At 42.2% G+C, this 14,355-nt stretch overlaps 1 long non-coding RNA gene across 1 annotated transcript; it reads right to left on the bottom strand.

The window, feature by feature from the left end:
- Nucleotides 1-588: 588 nt before the first annotated feature.
- LOC121074115 lies at nucleotides 589-12,693 on the bottom strand. Its single transcript, XR_005822138.1, has 3 exons — nucleotides 12,666-12,693; nucleotides 12,116-12,194; nucleotides 589-2,017 (listed from the first exon to the last, which is right to left on the bottom strand). It is a non-coding gene; the product is annotated as an uncharacterized LOC121074115 (long non-coding RNA).
- Between the last annotated feature and the right edge of the window lie 1,662 nt (nucleotides 12,694-14,355).

Below are 14,355 nucleotides of genomic sequence, written 5' to 3'. Positions count from 1 at the left end.
TTTAAGGCAGTAATTGCCACATTCGGGGAATGGCTCAGCTCTCCTCCACCCCACCCACGCCACACATTTTCTGAGCTTTTGAAGGAAGCGGCAAGTTTTCTGTCTCTGCTACTCTCTTCAAGCACTCCAGCTGAACAAAATACCCTCAGGATTACAGTCAGAGCGAAGAGATCTAAGTCTGTTATGCCAAAGACATTACCAGACTTCCCTGCCTTTCATTCCTATGATTTTATAATTAAGCAAACAGCATTTGTTGAGAATATTGCAAAGTATAGGGTACAAGCTGAGTAGGCATATTATCAAACAATATTCTTTCCTTTTTCTTCAGATCTTCAGGTTATTTTCTTCTGTCTTAACTACATGATATTTCATTCTTTTTTTTTCTTTTCTTTTTTTGTGCTATTTGTGTTATCTCTACCTTACTGTGCAGAGACTATATGTTCTTTGCTACTTTATAGAGGAGCTCTTTGAAAATAAGCAAAAGAATAAGTCAGTTTATGAGATTCAGAAATGTATTAGCCCCTGAAATTGTAGCTTCCCACATTACTGCAGGTCCACATTTCTTAGCAGCATTTTCACTTTTATCAGTATTTCTTCAGAGTACAATGACAAACAGATGTTACATACCCCCAGGCTCACAAGTAGTTGAGGAAAGATCTGCCATTATAGGAATATCCAAATGCTAGATTTTAATAAATACACTGTGTCATGCAGCTTTAGACCTAATACAGAGACACATAACATATCAATATTAGAGGCACATGCTAATTATATAACTACATTACAATAATGCATTTATTCCCTGATTTATTCAAACTCTATGCAATGAGCTTAATTATAAACACAGACAAATTAATAAATGCATAATAATCTTCAGCTCCCTTCACAAATGGCTAGCACCTACTTCAGTGGCTTTCCAGACAGGGATGGATTATCTTTTTTAAATCACTGTGTAACATAATTTGGAAGGAAATAACCACCTCTGTCATGTTTACACCTATCCAGCAAACAGAAGTTGATGATTAATGTGTAAAATATTTCCCACAATGAAAGAATCCAATTCTTTCATATACTTTGATTTACTCTCTCTTATTATTATGCTGTAGTTTGATAAAGGACATTGTACCTGTCTATCAGGCCTGGTCTTAATCTTCGTAACAAACCTAGCTCCTGAAATACTCAGGCTTCACACAAGCTATTAGTATTTCTATACAGGCACATTACCAGCTGCTGCAGAAATAAAGCAGCTTCTTGCAGCCAGGTTACCCTTTTAAAAAGCCCCAGTCTTTTCTCTTATAGGGAGAAATATAATCAAGACAAGGCACTGGAATCCATCTTGCAAAGTAATATTCATCGTATAACTTTATGGCAGCAGCTTTATTTCCTGTCAGTTCCCAACAGAGCAGTCACAAGGTGCTTGCTCTCAAAATCAGTCCAGCAGATTTTTCCTCACAAGGTTTTCCAATATGACCAAGAACAGGGACACTCCTCTGCTCAGTGCCACCAAGCTGGATCTTTGGTCTTCAGCTGGAAATGCAGATTCCAGTCACCTTCTCCAGGGTAATGTGCCCCAGGTCCCCCAGTCCCTCTTTTGGAGCTGCTCCATTTTTTATGTATAATTAACTAGGCACTGGGGCAGCCAAAGGCTCCGCAGGGCAATGGGCAGGGCCCTGGCAAAGTCCCCAGTCAAAGACACGCTAGACAGGAGGATACAGGTGGAAAGTCAGCTCCCAGGTCATGCCTGCAGATCAGGAGGGTAACTTCTATGTACACCTCATCTTGCACCTGATCACACATTCATCCTTCCCTAAAACCAGCAAGAATGCATAGCACTACCCCTCCACCCCCAGCAAGGTGTGGCCCAGCACTGGGCACTCACTGCAGCTCCTAAACCTCCACCGTCCCCTCCATCTTCTTCCCGCCCTCCACGCCTCCTCAAATAATTCTGTCTTGGGCTCTGTTGGCAAAGTGATGCAGAGATGCCTTGCTTTTCTCACGCCTCACCTTCTATACGCAGCTGCGGGGGAAAAGCAGCACAAGTGGTGACCAGCAGGAAAGCTCGGGCCTTGTGAGGCTTAAGAGCAGCCAGTGCAGACTAGGGCTTACAAGCCAAATTCAATATGAATATTACCATCTACTTGGCTGTGACATTTGGCTAAATAGCAATTAAATAACAACAAAATACAATTTTAACTCTAATGTGAATATTTTTAAAACGACGTGTTGAATGGGGACAACTGGCCAGAAGCTGATGGTGCTCTAGTAGCCACTGCACAACCCCTCCGTCTGAGCAGCAGCATCTATTCCCTGCAGTTTGTTGCTTGAAATGGGATAAAGGATAGAAAATCTCTTGACTCACAACACTTAGGAGCCACAGTACAAAGCAATGTTTGTTTTGAAAATAAGATTACAACATATACAGTGATTCATAAATATTTGCATGTTATAATTGTTTCTACAAGTGAATTACCAAGTCAAACCACACAGGAATGTGATTCTTCCCCTGCGAGGAGCGTGAGCTGCAGAATTTTAACTAGTTTCATTCTTAGCGTCTGGGAGCCCTGGTCACTTTTCCTCTCTCAGAGCTCTTTCTTTGTGACTTGAAAGGGAAAAAATTACTAATTTTTCTGCTGCCTGTCTTCTTACTTAGAGCTGTGTGCATTAGCTGGGAGAGGCAGCTGTTCCCAAAAAGCAATAAGAATGGCAGGAGTAAGGCAACGGTCCATTTGAAAATAGACATGATGTTTCATTCAGACTCCTGCAGTTTCTCCCTTGTACCATATAAGTGTCTATACTTAAGGCTATGCTGCCACAAAGAGGCAAAGTGTTCTGGTCTTGCTGCACACAGAAATCCACCTACTGAATTCCAGACAGGAGGACAACCAGTCTTACAAATACTATTTACAGTGATATAAAAGAAGCCTCTGGTAATACTGGGGAAACTAGAAGATGATTAATTAGCCTATAACACCAGGATAATGCACACCCTCATGGGTGCTTCCCCTGAACTCCAGGTATCAGGAGTCCCAATCCCAGATGTTCTCCCCATCATCCCTGACCTACAGATATTGAAAGCTGGAAATCCCTCCCCAGCTGTGGAATGGCAAATCAAGAGCACGTAGAGAGAAATTATTGAGTCACTTCTCTCTCCTTCCTCATACACCATGGAAAGCCAGGGAGGGACCTTCAAAAGGCAAAAATAAAATAATCCAAGTCACAAAAAAATTACCAGACAACAGCCCAAAAATGAGGTGGTCAATCTGACAGTGCACAAAGCATTGATAGAATTGCATGGAGGAAAAAAAAAAAAAAAATCTAGGACTGGAGCTTGTGGCCAGACCCCACAAGACAGTCCTCTGTTGTGCCTTATAGATGCCCTACAGCAGCAAGGATGCTTTCCCAGGTCTCCACCACAAGGGCTGCCTCTCCTAGGAGAAGGAGAAAATGGCACACACAGAATTTTATTTCAGAGTAATCACTGTCAAACCCTCCTCTATTCCTTCCACATACTCCTCCACAGAGGCAGACCTGTATCCAGGCTTTGAGGTATCGTTCTTTTTCTGCACAAAGTTGGAATCGGCAAGGGGAGTTCAGGCAAGGAAACATACGGCAGAGCTAGGTGCTGCAAACACATCACCCTGCGGGCCTCTCAGTACCACCAAAGGGAAAGCACTGTCTTCAGGACAAGAGTGCTTGTCAAGTAAACCATGCTGCAAAGAGAGAAGATTGGCATATCTAAAGTTGAAAGAAAATAAACACATTTACAAATATTACAAAGAAGTTATCCGCATCTACCTGCCACAAAACAAGTCTCCCTTTACTGAAATGATGATCAGCATACAAGGAAGACCAAATGTGCTTAACAAATGCACCTGCACCAGAATTTCAAGCATAGTCAGATCAAGTACACGTGCTTAAACAGACCGCAGCACAGCTTTACTTCTCCATTTTGGACACTCACTCCCTTCCCTCCTTTGCCTGTGTACCTGGCAAGCTCCGAGATGCCTCCCAAATTCCAGCAAGTATACCAATTTCAGATCATTTGAATGAGGCTGTGCTAAGCAACACCTTTCCTCTCTCCATTCTCTCTCTCTCTTTCTTCTATTTTTTGGGGTTCAATTATACTTAAAAAATCCAGGATGTGCTGGATGTGAGCATAGAGAGAAAATGTTGCTTCAAGTTTTGCTAAAGCTACCACAGTCTGTAATAAAAATAGTTAGGGTTCACGATTTTCATGTTTTACCAAAATAATGCCTAAAAGAAGCCCAAGTCTGTAGGAGACTAATCTGTACAATTTTATTTCCTACACTCTTCTCAGTCTTCATATTAAACCCAAGTTTGTTATTAATAGATTATTACTAACTCTTATCTACAGTCCATCCTATACCTTGAGCCTCCAGTGCTAATCAGCTTCCTTCCCACATAGACTTCTGCTTGCGTGTGTGTGAAGGTTTAAGGGCCCTTCTCCCTTACTGAGTTAGTGTAAATATGTGAAATCAAAAATTCACACAAGACCTGACCCAAAGCATGCAATACTAATAGGGGATTTTCCTTTAATTTTAACATATTTTGGATCAGACCCTAAGAAAAGCCAGGCAATTTATAAATTTCCTTGCAGACATGCACATAAGATTATGAAGCAGTTTCTGTAAAGCGGCTCATTAATTTAAAAGGGTGTTGGATCCCCAAAGGGAAGGCCCACTTCAACAGGAAGGGTCTGATGTCACGACGGGATTTCATTAGTGTACTGGCTAGAAAAGATGCTAAAATAAAATGTGAATAACTAACTAATTATGCATGCACTACAAATGGAGTGCCTCCAAAGTAATTAGGAATGTCCATAGATGGCAGGCAGAACTGTAAGCTCAGCACGGAGGGCTCGTGCTCGCCAGCTATGACAACCAAGCGATCGCTGAGAGTTTCTAGGCTGCAATGGGGCAAAAGAGACAGCGTTTCCTGAGTGTGTCAACTGCGACTAAATTTAAATTAATAAAATTACCAGGGATTGAACCGTTGCCAAACCAAGACACTCCAAGTTTGTCCTCATCTGTCAGAGATCCACCTTAAGCAAGGCTTGAAATCAAACATTAGCAGAGAGATAAAACCAGACTTTTTTTAGCAGAACTGAACCTCAGTAAAGACAAATATAGCTCTGTATATTGCCAGTGAAAACAGTGGGAGCTAAGAGAGAGGATGAATGTAGTGACAAGTCAGGAACCAAGATGTTTCGCCTTCCCTTCACCAACCAAACTTTTCTCTTTTTTTGTGCCATTATTCTACCTGTAAAACTAACGGATTCAATGTAAACACTTCATTATTTTTTAGAACTCCTTGTTAGACCTTTTTAATCTTTGGCACAAAAAGATGTCATTAGGAAATTATTTTCATTCTAAGGAAAGTAATATCCTTGCTAAAAGACGTAGGAAACTTTCTTTGTAGAGAATACAATTATGCAGAATGGCACAAATTTTGCTGCCATTTGTAATCCTAAAACTCCTGTGGAGCTATTGAAGCTACATGGGCATTTCAGAGAGGAATCTATTTTAACTCATACACTCTCCACTTTCTTTACAGCAAGATTTGTCTCTTCCCACTCAATTCTTCTGCTAAAACATCACTTCTCCGCTCCTGCAATTTAAGTGAGCCCAGTTCTGTAACAGTGGTGCAACGCTCAGCACCTGTGCCGGAGGGTTTGTTGCTGAGGCCAGGTCACACCTGCAGGAGAATTGCCAGCAGCCAACATAAACAGTACAGGACCCCTCAGTCTGTTTCCCTTCCTAAGACTTCCCTCCATTTTGATTTAACGGTTGGTATTTGGGTAAGAGACTCTCATGTCTCTTTTTTCTCAGCTTGGTGTTACAGGTGCTACTGCTATAACATAACATTTTTCTTGTTATAATAAAAGAAGAAATGGCCCTCCATTTTGACGTTCCGCATGGCTCACAGGATAGGCACCCAAGCCACGGCGTTTCCTCCTATTGATCAGCTCACTCTTTGCAGCATGCAACATCTATCTAGTGGGAGGCATCCCTGCCCAAGGCAGGGGGGGGGAAGGAATTAGATCATCTTTAAGGTCCCTTCCAACCCAAACCATTCTATGATTTTGTTATTGCGTTTACCATATCCATGCATAACTTCCTCTACTCCTCCCAGCATATAACTGAAAATGTTGCTAACTAGGAAAGTCAAATTCCTGCTCCTTTCTTATTTTCAGAGTTATTTAAGCCTTACGTATTACAAGACACATTCAAGCTCAGCCAGTAACAATTTTATGCCGCTCTGTGTTTGTATAATTCCTTACAAGCTGCAGGTCTCTTCTGTTCAAACCACAGTGGATTAGAAACCCCTGGCCACCAGCTTCCCACGTACTGATGCATTCGCCCCTCCTGCACCTCCTGAGATGGCTGCTCCACACTCCTGCTGGCAGCACAGCATCCCAAAGCCCAGCTCCGGGGCAGCACCCAGCCAGCCCCACCGCCACCCCTGCCAAACGAGCTGCTCACAGCATGCATCACAGCAGCCTGCGTGGTTTAAAGGGTCATGCTAAAGTATAAGCTGCTTGTACTGTGTGATTTTAATGTATTCTTCTATTCCTGTAGTAGGGTTTCTGGTGTGTGCTCCTGGAAAGAGCCCTGCAGTTCCCCCTATCACTCCTCATGCTCCCCCACCAGCATCGCCTCTCAGGCCAATATGACCTGCCCATTAATAACTAAGGCGAAAAAAAAGATAAGTAAATCTGGGACAAATGAACACACTTTCCTAACAAGGAAAGTGATTACAGTCTGGAACAACAGCGCCTTCTGGTAAGAAGATCCCAAGATCATCATCAGCTCGGTTGCAATTTCTGCGCAGTTCGTTTTACAGCTGGGCTGCTCGTTTACAGGGGTACTCTGACACTTTTTTTTTTTATTTGCTCCCCAGGCGAGACAAGGCTGCTGCGGCCACGCAGCACCAGCGGTCAGGCCTGGCCCCTGGGCACAGCACGGTCCCAGCGCGCAGGCGGGGGCCGGGGCCTGCTCTCAACGCCCCAGTCTCACCATAACTAACGCACGGGCCCAGCTTGTGGCAGTTGCTACGGCAACAGCCTTTATTTTCCAAGGCAGAGTACACAGATGTGTACAGCCCACCAACTTGTTCACTGTCGATTATTGCCTTCTCACGGGTTCAATAACTCGGAGCTCCTTTCCAGAAGTTGTCGGAAGTGTTATTAAACACACGCTCTTTTTGGGGTGCTGTAATGACAGCCGGGCCAAGAAAGGCTTGGAAGGCAGCATCAGGGAACGAAAGGGAAGAGGTGGGGATCGTGCAGGGACAGGCACAGTGCTCCTTCCTCTGGCACTGCAGCATGTCCCACGGGAATAAAGGAAACCAGCTCCAGAAGGGATTTTGCAGGAAGTCCTTTGCAGAAAAATGTATCGTGGAAATAGAATTTCAGCTTAAACAAGCTGTGAACGTGCAACTGATCGATCAATTACAGCAGGTTTCACTGGAGCCACTAGTGTAAGTGCTTAAAAGCCATAAGCTTTCTCAATAGCGTGTAATTTTTAAGAACACCTGCAAGTTTTAAAATGTTCCTAGTTTGAAGCTGTGAAGTGAGAACAGAGCATGAACAAAGTGATAATGATAATAATAAAATAATGCTCTTTACAAAGTTTTAGAAATGAAAAATAAACACTTTAATAATGCAGGTGTAAGCTGTATACCCTTTCATAATAGTAACAAAAAGAAGTTACAAATCATAGGTGCACAAAATGTAGTTACTAAAAAAATTAATCAGTGTATTTACAATCAGTTACTTCTTTGCTTTACTAAACCCTCCAGAAATAACCACTGAATTATTACACTAGAAATCTTATGCTGTGTTGAAGTGCAGGGGCACAGTGGATTCTGAGAAGACTACAGATCCAAAGAGAGAAAACACAAATTTATCTGGAAAGTGTTTGCTGTACGAGCAGAGTATTTACAACTCTGTATGTCATCTTCAGCATTTTCTTTTTTTTTTTTACCACCTTTTTACTTTTTTTATGAAATAAAGCAGGGGGAGAGCTGCTTCTGGTTTACAGGCTACAAGAGAATTTGAAACATGCCATATTTTGTGTGGTCTAGCAAGATACTACAGGTTCAGGGAGCATACTATTTGCAACTGTTTTCCTGGATAATAACACCACGTGAAAGTCTTTTATAACCAAGTCATATAGAAGGTTTATAATCCAAATGTATAAATACTCAAATAACCTTGTGCTAAAGCAGGTAAGAAAGGCTAGAAGGAAAATAAATAACAAGAAATCATGTTTGGGGGGGGGGGGGGGGGGAAGAGTGAGAAGACTGCTGCTGCTGTTTTCCTAATGCAGTGAGGTGGTTTGTGAAGACTTTTACATTTCTGGAAGATAATGTTAAATTATAACCATACCTTATCCATTCAAATCATTAACAAGATGATTTAAGTTATCTCCTACTGAGGACTTGATCTGGGAGAAGGAATACATGGGAATGAAGGTGCTTCACTGCTTGCTATATTCTGAAAGTATTACTTAAATTACATTCAAGTCATCAGATAATTATGAACTTTCTTTTCCTTTATATTATATGGAATATTTATTGAATTGCACAGTGTGCTTTTACAATAAAATGCTTTTTACGTTGGTTTCTTTGTTCATCCAAAATAAAACTGACAGTTATCTTTTATAAGCTATTCTGAGAACATTTTCTCTTCTTTGAAACTGATTGATGCACTACTTTAAATGTTCCTGCAAATATCGTTTCAATTCAAGTTTCTGCATAATGTAATAAGAAGATAAAAGAATTCTATACTTCAACAAGAGACATTACAAAGCAACTAGAGACATTATCAAGGGCATTAACAAGCTCCTAATAGCAATAAACCTTTTAACTGTCTGATGTAGAACATGCTCCCACCAAACCACCACATATTATGGTAATTGGCTTCAATTTCTGAATCTTTCATTGTAAAGTTACGAAGAGTTAGGTAGAACTGAAAAGTGAACCCTGAATCCACAGTTTAGTTGCTTATCCTTCATTTTATTATTATTATGGTGTTTTCTTTATAATACACAGAAGCAACATAAGGCCCAGAAGTAGCAACCTGTTATATTCTGTTCTGAGGTTGCTGATTCTTTATTATTCTTGTTTCTCAATACTTAAACATATTGTTTTTTAACCCTTCTACCAGCTATCATTTAAACAGATTATTACAATGTGTGAATGTCATATTCCAGTCACTTCATATGTTCATTCATTGGAACACTAGAAGATCAGAAAATGAAATGAAACTTGACTTCAAGGCTCTAATTTACCTTATGAAATAAATGGGTATGTTGCTTAGGGTGTGTTTTTTTCCAGTTTCCCCTCTCAAAAATACAACTCAAACCTTATCCAGTGTCCCAGGAAAAGAAATACAAAATTCAGTAAATTATAAAAAAAAAATAGAGTCTGCAGCAGAAAAGTGGAGAACTGACATGAGGCTCCCTAGTGATTAACCTGCAGTTTAAAGCCATATGTCCTGACATGTCTATCGTACCACACGATCCTTCACAGGCTGGCAACCTGTTTTCTTGAGAAGGGCAATCCTATTGGTATCTAGCATCATGCTCTGAAAAAGAAGCTGTCATTTCATGTCTCTGAAACAATCCTGACTAATGTACAAGATGCCAAGAAACAAAGTACAGCAAAAGAAATTCCAAGGGGAAAAAAAGAAAAAAAAAATATTTAAAATCTGTAATGTTTCCAGCCCAAAGCTTGGTGTCAGACAACACAAAACCTGTCAGGCACAATCTGCATTAAAATGGTTGGTTTTGGTGCACATGTGCAAGGTTTACAGAAGAAAGACACACTAGAAACAGATAAGGATAATTGGACCACCACCTTTTCTTCCTCACAAGAAGGACGGACTACTTCATTTCTGAAGTTCTTGCTATTTGCGTGGAAGGTAATCACTTGGACTTAACTATGATCGTAAAAACACAGCATGCAATTTCTGTCTGCTCTGAAAAAAGTAGTTCCACTGTTTCCTGTATTATTTAATGGCAAGATCCTTTCATTACAGTATAAATTAAAGTAATCCTTTATTATTGCTATTATCAAAGCCTGTTTTAATTAGACTCACTTAAGGGTTTGTTAAGGCTTTTTGACAACAGAGTGCACAATTATTGCACAGTTACCAACATGCTTCCAGCCCTGTTACTAACATTCCTTAAGCCTACTCAGAACTAAAACAAAACCAGGACAAGTAAACTAATTCATTTTCCCCTCCCAAAAAAAAAAATTAAAAATAAAAATAAAAATCTTGGAGTGTGCTCTTCCCACTGCAACTATTGTAAAAGTTTGTGGAAAAGAAAGACCTGAGGAGAAACAGAAGAAACTACAGTGACACCAAATATGTTGATGAAACATTTATCAAAACATTGTAATTACCATGACTTCACCTTCATGAAATACGAAGTGGCATTTTTGCGTGACACCCGATTTTCTTATAATATTACACTAAAAATCTGTATAGCCTTGCCTTTTGCTTTTTCTGATCTTCTCTATCTCTCTGGTGTCAACTCATTAACTATCAGCAGTGGGATATTAACCTTGTGAAAACAAAGATGGCATCACTCAATGACATATTATCTCACAAATGTCTGAATCAAAGCCTACTGTCTGTCATGGATCAACGATTTGAACGGTCGCATTGCTAAAGATATTTTAGGGCATTTTAGAAGATTTCATGGTTGAAATAACTTTTCAAGTCCGTATTTACAGGAAACAAGCAAAAAGAAGCCAACAATCTTAGAGGACGAGAAAGGAAACAGGAATCACAACACTTTCTTAATGTACATTCACGATAAAAACCTCACCAACACTGCCTTAAGAAGGGAAGACACCTGAGTTATCCCCTGTAAACACGTTAACGTTAGATTATGGCTGAGTTACAGTCAAGCCCTTCCAATAAGCAAGCAGGTTTGGACTGCAAGTTTAAACTATCATATTAACATATTTGAGAAAAAAAAAATAAATAGATAAATAAATAAAATACCCCGGGGTGAAGGGGAGGGAGTGTAATTACGCCCGCATGACACTCGCTGGCGGGGGATCAGCGGAGCCCCGCGTGAGGAGCCGGCAATGGGGCCCGGCGCGGCCCGGTCCCGGGGCTCTGCGCGGGGAGCTGCTGCCGCCGCCCCGCCCGGGCAGGGCCCGGCACGGTCCACGAGCAGCCCCTAGCGGAGCCCGGGGAAGGTTTTGTCTGAGTCCCTGCTTTCGGCTGGCGGGCAGCCCGGCGGCAACGGCCCCGTCAGGTTCTTGGTGTTAGCGGCCTGCCTCCACGCCCGCTGCCCGTGCTGGGGCTTCCCTCCCCTACTACGCCTACCCGATTCTTCTTCCACTTTGGGCATTCTGAGAGAAAATAATAAGCCGGTCATGCTCAAAAATGTCGGTTCATCTAAATAAAATGCTAAGCCCCAGCACCTGGTGTCTCCACACACACCCTCCTACATCCTCATAATCCCAAAGCATGGGGCTCTGGCCCCCACTGGGACCCCCGCCTCCCTCAGTAGCTTGGGTCACCTCAGAGCAGCTGTTGTGGCCCCCTGGGCCTACCGTCCTGTAGCAGCCTCCTGACAAGGGGGAGCCAACACTATCCTCTCCTGACCTGCCTCCTCTCTGCAGGCATAGACGGATGCAGTTGCTGATTAGACACATCCCTGGGTCAGGACGTCAGGGACATGGTAACCAGCTGTGTGAGCTGCTTTACCGGCTAGAAACATGAGGCAAACACATCAGCCCAAATCACAAACTCCAGCACAACACACAACGCATGCCCACACCTCAGAAAAGACTTGCTTTTGCTCATTCATGGAGCTCAGATGGCACCTGCAACTGAATTTTACAGCCATCTTCTCAGTTTTGTTTGTTTCTTCCCATACAAAAAGCATGCCCTGGCATTTCACAGCATATTCTTGGAAGTCCAATATTTCAGTGCAGCTGCATCGTGTTTAAGATAAATCCCAGCTTAGATAAACAATTTTTCAAAAATAAATGGGCCAAATCAATCTTTCATTTAAAAACAATATATACACATAAACCCTAGAAAACAAACAATGAGAAAGGAACTAACCTTTGAAATCCCCATCTGAAGCTACAAATCTCTCCAGTACTAGAAGCAAGTAGGACTGGGTTCTCCCAAATAAAACCTCCTAAAAAATCCCACAGTGTTATTTTGAGGAATTAGCCCACCAGAACAAATACAAATGGTTAAATATAATCTAAAAAGATTGCACTGGGCAAACAACTTCCTGGTCTAGGGAGTTCATAGAAAATCTGAAAGCTAAATGTTACAGTCTCAGCATTAGGAGGGTATCCATCTCTGAATTCCCCCCCCCCCCCCCGCTCTGCTTCATAAGCTCCTTGGATAATTCAGGTTGGAAGGAACCATGGGAGCCCAATCTGTCCAGCCCCTGATCGTCTGGGTGACCCTCCACTGAACTCACTCCACCTAAGGACATCATTAATGATACCTTAGCTACTGCTGGGGCACATTGCTGTCTCACATTCAGCATGCTGTTTGCCAGACCCTAGGCACTTTTTCACAGAGACTCTTACAGCCAGTCCAGGAGAACCCCAGGGATTCCCCCTTCCTCAGGACAGGGCTTGGCATTTGTCCTTACCAAATTTCATGAGGTCTCTGGCAGCCCCCTTCTCTATCCTGGCTACATCTCTCTGAAGCAGCCCAGCCCTCAAGCACATCAATTGGCATCCCTCCCCTAGATTGGTGACACCTGTTAACTTGATAAGGATGCACTCCACCAGGTCCATCCACTGATAGGGATGTCAAACAGGCCAGGTCCTAGGACAGACCCCTGCTTCTCACATGTGACAGGCAGAGTGCAACCCATCAAGCACAACCCTCCAAGACCCATCACCCAACCAGGTTTGTATCCATCAAGTCATCCACCCATCCAGAACTTAATGTACTAATTTGGATAGTTGATACCCTCCATCTTTTTCAAAGCTTTTTCTCCTGTACTGATGTAACATAGAAAAGAATGTCAATGTAAGAACCTGCTTAAAATGCAGAATAAACACCCCCAATCACCGATCTTAAGTAGAATACTATTTCTCACAGGAAAGAGTAGAAAAGTAAGAAAACCACACGAATGTCCTACATTTGACTTTAGTGACAAGCCTGTTTACATAGTTTGCAGCATTGCCTTATACCATGAGTGTCTCAGCAATTTAAGGAGTTATTACACTATGTACCAGATGTTTAAAAACTTTATAGATCTCACTAGCAAATGAAAGCCATACTCATTTCAATCACCTGCTTCAGCAAAGACAGGGAAATAGGTGAGCCTACCACACACGTGCATTTTTCTCTCACACTATTAATTTCCTTTTTTCCTGGGGAGTAGAATGGCTCTGACCGTGCGGAGCAGGCCAGTGCAGATTCCCTGACAGCCCTTCCCCTTTGGTGAGGGACTGCCACTTGAAATCGTAGCACAGATCTGAGCCCACACTGCTGGCCTATGGGCTGTCCTGCTTTCCTCAGCACAGGAACAGCCATCTCCCACACAGACCTTTGTCTTCTGCAGCCTTTCTAACCCCATCACTGATGCTTTCCTGAGTCCCCACTGCTGTCAGCTCTCTGTCTTGCCATGTCCAGGGCCCCATCTCCCCAGTTTCTATTTCCATTTCCCTTCTTCCCTCCCTTTTCAGTTCTAAAGGACACAAGCAGCCAAACCCAGACAGGCCAAAACAGTTTTTTTCCACAGTCAGAGAGCTCCAGGCGAGCCTGGCCTGACTCTCACCTGTGTCCTGCTGGGCTTCTGCTGCAGGTTGCCTCCAACACTTCATGAGGAACGTTTTCCATTACATTTTTCATTTCCAACTCTCAACCTTTCTATCATATGATTTCAGGTTAAAACAGCAGGAATTTTGTACAGTTTATCTAGTTCAATATGATCTTTCTGTCAGCTGCTAGAAAAAGATTAGTAGACGTTAAAGCCAAAAGCCAAAATCCAGCTGTGATTCATCTCCAACTTCACCCTAGAAACTTAACCTCATGCTGAATACCTGAGTTTTTCTATCTGAAACCAAAGCTTTGTACACATGAACCATAATTTGTAACCTTAACATTTACCACAACACGATTGCAACAAACATAACCAGATTTTCCTCGTTTATGCATGTTTTTTAGTGATTAACATAGTCCAACAGCTTAAAAAGAAAATACCATGTAGTTTCAGCTACTGAACATGCATTTAGTGGCTACTCACCACCTTGCAAGACTGCCAGCATTGCTTTTGTCACAGATAGGTAAAAGAAGATCATCAGAAGTCACGCAGGCTTAGACAACCA

This window comes from Cygnus olor, chromosome 8, assembly GCF_009769625.2.
Source record: "Cygnus olor isolate bCygOlo1 chromosome 8, bCygOlo1.pri.v2, whole genome shotgun sequence".
In the NCBI taxonomy this organism is placed as follows: Eukaryota; Metazoa; Chordata; class Aves; order Anseriformes; family Anatidae; genus Cygnus; species Cygnus olor.
The sequence above is the reverse complement of the archived record's forward strand: the minus strand, read 5'-3'. Positions and strand labels throughout refer to the sequence as shown.